The sequence below is a fragment of the Conger conger genome, chromosome 6, assembly GCF_963514075.1.
Source record: "Conger conger chromosome 6, fConCon1.1, whole genome shotgun sequence".
Classification (NCBI taxonomy): domain Eukaryota; kingdom Metazoa; phylum Chordata; class Actinopteri; order Anguilliformes; family Congridae; genus Conger; species Conger conger.
The window spans coordinates 38,016,901-38,023,024 of record NC_083765.1 but is presented as its reverse complement, the minus strand read 5'-3'; the positions used below and the strand labels follow the sequence as shown (position 1 = coordinate 38,023,024).

At 38.6% G+C, this 6,124-nt stretch overlaps 1 non-coding gene across 1 annotated transcript; it reads right to left on the bottom strand.

The window, feature by feature from the left end:
* Positions 1–4,389: 4,389 nt before the first annotated feature.
* On the bottom strand, positions 4,390–4,461 carry trnag-ucc (transfer RNA glycine (anticodon UCC)). Its single transcript has one exon. It is a non-coding gene; the product is annotated as a tRNA-Gly (tRNA).
* Between the last annotated feature and the right edge of the window lie 1,663 nt (positions 4,462–6,124).

Genomic DNA, 6,124 nt, shown 5'->3' with positions numbered 1-6,124 from the left:
ACCATTCTGTGACTTCTGTACATAAACTGAGTTCAGTTTGGTAGTATTTTGATTGTGAGATAGTTTTTAGTTTGCTGCTTGCTCTGGCATTCTCATGCCAGCAGGGGGCAGGCATGGCAGCACAGGACTGTGATCATAAACAAGGCAGCCAAAGGAGACATTACATTTCATTATTGGCATTTGGCAGATGTACAGTTGATTAGACTAAGCAGGAGACAATCCTCCCCTGGAGCAATGCAGGGTTAGGGGCCTTGCTCAAGGGCCCAACAGCTGTGCGGATCTTATTATTACATCGGGATTAGAACCACCGACCTTGCATGTCCCAGTCATTTACCTTAACCACTACGCTACGCTAGAGACAAAGTAAACTGGCTTTTTTATGAATCAGTCATCTTCAGTTTGTTTTAACACAGTATGTACAGTTTCATACCTATCCAGTGATGTCGACAGGCAAAAGAGAAAGCCATCAATCTCTGACATCTGTGATAGCTGGTATGGTTTTAATAGAACAGAACACAGCTAAAATTCCACCTAACTTCCTGAAAGCATTTTGTTTTTTTATGTTTTTCAATTCATATTTTGAGTATTTCTAAATAAGATATCAGAGGCTTTAGCCTTAAACACTACTTTCTTTGTGATTCATTCTGCACCACGACTGTATTCCTGAAATACCTTTAAGATTAAAAGACACATAATTTCATAACAGACCTCACACCTTGCACAGCCAAGGCTGCAATCACAAATCTTGAATACACAGACTTGTAATGCAACATGCTATAAAAGCTGCATTGCATGGGTAAGCAAGATCTTGCTCATTGGTATACAAAACGTACAGCTGTGTTTGGTACTTGAACCTGCAACCTCCTTACAAGTCCAGTTCCCAACCTCTGGTCTGCAGATCGTTCAACAAAGGGTGGGTTTCTGTAAAATCAGCCATGAATCACAAATCAACAAATCAGCTTTGAATCACAAATCAACAAATCACCTGATTCCCAAATCAGCTGTGAATCACAAATCAACAATTCAGCTGTATATCACAAATCAACAATTCAGCTGTGCATCACAAATCAATAATTCAATTGTGAATCACAAATTAACTCCCCTGGGTAACGGGGCAATTTAGGGCAAAACAGGGAGAGTTTACAGAGTGAAAGGAATGTGTGTGAGTGTATCTGTGTGTGCATAAGTACATGTTCGTGAATGAGTATAGTCTTGGTTCTTTAAGACATGCGATGGTGGTATAGTGGTGAGCATAGCTGCCTTCCACCGCCGGGCCAGTCGCGTGTAGGTGTAGAGCCCTATAATAGTCACCACGGCTCGAATCCGCCCTTTGGCAAACCATGACATAAATAATGGAAACTATTTCCTTTTAGAATTGTCCCATAATCATGTTTGTTGTGTCATTAGATCTCCAGCTCCATTTCACTATGGATAGTTTTAATTTTTTTATTTTATTGTTTAAAATCGTTCAAATTAGGGATATGTTACGGCCCCCTGCTCTGTGCTACTTATTCTGGCGCTACTTCACAGGTGCCTTGTTGGTGGAGTACCAGGTCGTTTGTGCAATTGGGAGCACCTGTGACCAGATGTTAAAATGTGCCTGACTCTTGTCTGAAGGAGGGTACTCTCTGTCCACGTACCTGTTGGTTCTTTTTGGGTTTGCATCAGACAACATTGCTTCAGCATACTTTTCACACATCCACTCACTCACACTACTGATGCAACTGACTTTCCCACTACACATTTTTGTTAACTGGTTATTTCGAATAAATTTGACCTTGTTTTTTAAATGCGTCAGTGTGCGTCTCCCTCTTTGTCACGGCCACTGAGCCAGGTCGTGACAGATAATGAAGTACATTGGTTGGATGTTGGGTAAAGGTTTTTATGGCAACTGAAGGAGAACAATATTTACAACTTGTCTACTATCCATGCACACAGACACAGACAACAATTGCCAAAATATCAACTCACTGAGAACTTTATTAGGAACACCTGTATACCTACTTAGTCATGCGAATACCTAATCGTGGCAGCAGTGCAATGCATAAAATCATGCAGATATGGGTCAGGAGCTTCAGTTAATGTTCATATCAACCAATAGTGATTTTGACTGTGGCATGATTGTTGGTGCCAGACAGGCAGGTACAAGTATTTCTGTAACTGCTGATATCTTGAGATTTTCATGCACAACAGTCTCTTGAGTTTACTCAGAATGGTGCGAACAACAAACATTCAGTGATGATCGGAAGTTCTGCGGACGGAAATGGCTTGAGGATGAGTGAGGTAATGGAGAAGGGCCAGACTGGTCTAAGCTGACAGAAAGGTGACAGTAATGCAAATAACTATACATAACATCAGTGAACAGATCTCTGAACACACAATGCGTCAAACCTCTAAGTGGATAGACTACAGCAGCAGAAGACCTAATACGTCTAATAAATACCTAATAAAGTGCTCACTGAGTGTATATTGTCAAATAGAAGATGCAAAATATGTAACTGAGGTGAAGGGTATAGCGTATTAAAGTACAGAACTGTATAAACATATTTACACTTACACAATGAGGCAACATAAAAGTAGTACAGTAGTATGTATGTGAAAATAGCAGTGCATAACGATATGTGGAAAGTTCTACATTAGATGTAGAACTGACATTACATCACTACTGACATTAGATCAATTATTGCAATTTATTACATACACAAAAAAAGATTACAATGTTATATACAGTGCCATGTGTAATGTTTAGGACAAAGACATATTTTTTTATTTGGCTCTGTACTCCACAATTTTAGATTTGTAATCAAAAATGCATATTCTCAGCAAATATTGAAGGGCATGTTTACAGACTTTGGTTTCACCATATTGAAATTACAGTGTGTTTTATACATAGTAACAATAAACACCATATTTTTCCAGCCTTTTTCTTGCCTTTGGTTTGGAGTATTGTCATTAAACATGAGGGCCAGAGCTGTTCCAATGAATGTCAAGGAAGCCATTATGAGACTGAAAAATTAAAATAAAAAGTCTGTAATGTCTGTTTTGTTATGCCAAACCTTAGGTGTAACAAAATCAACTGTTTGGAACAGCATTAAGGAGAGAGAACATGCAATGAGGCATAGGGCATGGCAAACCAAGAAAGACCTCTACAGCTGATAGCTGAAGAATTCTCATGATAATGAAGAAAAATCCCCTCCAACCAAAACACTCTTCAGGAGGCAGGCGTGGATGTGTAGGAGACTACTGTCCACAGAAGACTACAGTAATGTCTCAGTGGGTCACAGACTTCAACCAGTCATGCATACAAAAAATATACAGTAAACATGACTGTAATTTACATCACATAAATATGTCCCAAATGGTGCCCTGAAATGGGGGATTATGTATAAAAAGTGTTGTCATGTCTACATGGTGAAACCAGAATGCATAAAAATACCCTTTAATAAAATATGAGAACTTGCACTTTGAATCGTTTGTTTATGAATATAAATTTGTAGTGTACGGAGCTAAATTAATGTTTTTGTCCCAAGCATTACGGGGGGCATTGCATATTACAATTCTTATGAACATTGTATAATATAATTTTTGTGGAAATTGCTCTATTATTTAAGTACTTGGCTGGGCAACTACATAATATGGGCAAGTTAACAACAACAACAATAATAATAATAATATATTAATGGTAAATAAAGGAACATATACCAAGATGTCTGATGACAGTAAGTTAGGCCTATCAATAAACAATAGGCATTGGCGTTACTTATTGCTTTTACAATAGCAGTGAAACAAGAGCAACAATAATACATTTTGTCTAAACCTTCATGACACAGTGAATCAAACGTGGATACAAATTGCCAATACTATTAATGACGGTGATATTTTAACCCTAATGTGATAGCATGTTAATGTAGCTGGCTACGACGTTGAGAAACAGACATGCAGAGACATTATCCCGTTTACCTGTAATTTTCCGAACAATTGGGATATTCAAAATAGTAATACATTGCAGTAACAATTTTATTGGAAATATTGTGGGAATACCTCAACAACATCAATATCATTCAAGGACCCGTTAGTAGTAAAATAATTATTTAGATAGACTTACGTTTCCGTAACTGTGCGTCGGCGCCCAAGGAAATGGTTCGCGCCAGGCGATTTCGTATAGTTAAGGAATCCGAACTGTCATTCGTTGAGCTCGGAACAGCGCCGCGATATCAACGTGCGGCCAAGAATATATCGCATCCGAAGTGTTAAGAACTTCCGTTGAGAATGAATGGGAAAAGTTAAGGGAAGTTAAGCTTAACTATCCGGCGGCTTTACCGGTGAAGGGACTTTGATTAAGTAAGATGTGGTTGCGAAATGACAATCAAAAACTTGATAAAAACCGATTGCGATGGCCGGGAATCGAACCCGGGTCAACTGCTTGGAAGGCAGCTATGCTCACCACTATACCACCATCGCATGTCTTAAACTACGGGAATTTGTGTAACTGTTGAATGAGAAATATGGATTATTGGTTATGTGACCGTTGTCACACAGCAACAACAGCTTGTTGACAATACCACGTCTTTAAAATTTTGTTAAATCATTGTCTTCTGAAAACATAAAATCCCGGAGAATGCCTGTAACCGTTACATACCCAAGTGAACGCTAGCATATTACCCAACTCGTCCCCAACACTACGACTGTTTTTAAAAATAGCTTCCTAATTTTCCTGGAGCCGAATTACTTACTCATTCATATGATTTAATATGACATTATGCGTATAATAGATTACATTACATATGCTTACTTTTTTCTATTAAAAATCTATTAAGATTTATACTTTATACTTTTATAAAATAAATAAATAAAACATGTATGAAGTATAAAATATTATACTTCACAATCAAATGAAGAGTAAAACGCCACCTCCATGCCAACACACTCTTTGGAAGGGTAGCATAAACAAAACGTCTGGAGTTTGCCAAAAGTCATTGGAATTATTACTAGAAGAGTGTGCTATGTTCAGATGAGGCCAAAAAATACTTTAACCATGCACAGCAGCGGCATGATTCGCGGCAAAAAAAAGAATGCATACAAACAACGACATCATTCCCACTGTGAAATATGGAGGCGGGTCATGTTTTGATGTTTTGAGGATATTTTCCTGCCAGTGGTCCAGAGGCACTATTTGAGTGAATGATATAATCAATTGAGCAAAGTACTTTTTGAAGAAAATCTGGTTTTCTCTGCTAGGAGGCTGAGACTAGGTCGTAGATGAATTTCCCAGCAGGAAAATCACTCCAAACATTAAAAACCGCACAGAGATGGTTAAGTCAAAATATGGGTGCCAATAATTCTGGACCTGGCTGTATATCATCCAGGGATATTAATTACGCTACATTTAGATAAATGATTTGCCTACTTAATGACTTTCTCATCCAGTGTACTCAATTTACATATGCAATAGGAAACCATAGCTGCATAAAAGAATGTGTTACAAATTCCCAGATGTCACAGTACATTTGGTGAAATATCACCAGTGTGAACACTGGACACTATGCTGGCACAAGTATCCCATGGTGCATTGCAGTGGGTCACGACCCAAGCAACCAGGAGGGCGGTAATCAAACCAAAGCAGGTAAAGAGTTTAACAATTTTATACTTAATCAATGGATATATTTACATTTTCACATAAAGTCACATCAACTAGCCGCCATCATCAACACGCACTGTGCTTAAGGTGGCAGCGTACTATTACGAAGTTATGTCTGAAAAACATTTTACTCATACACTAAAGCCGCCTATGTGCGCTGAATTATAGTATACATACAGTACATAGTGTGTAGTGCATAGTGTGCGATTTTGGACCCAACCAAGGTTCCTGTCCAGCACTGGTGTTGAAAATGACAAAGGAGAAATCAGAATAAGAGCCCCAGGTTTCTTTCCAACCGTCATATGAATCTCCAGCATAAGAGTCCCAGGTCCCTATCCAAGAATGAAATCTGGCTTTCGAGCCAGAGATTTGCCAGTCCTCAGGATTTGAACAATCTTCTGCAGTCCCCTCTACAATAATGCAAGGCCCTGTTTAGCTGATGAGGTCATCTGACAAGATGAGTTGTAGGTTCACTTATTTTGACAA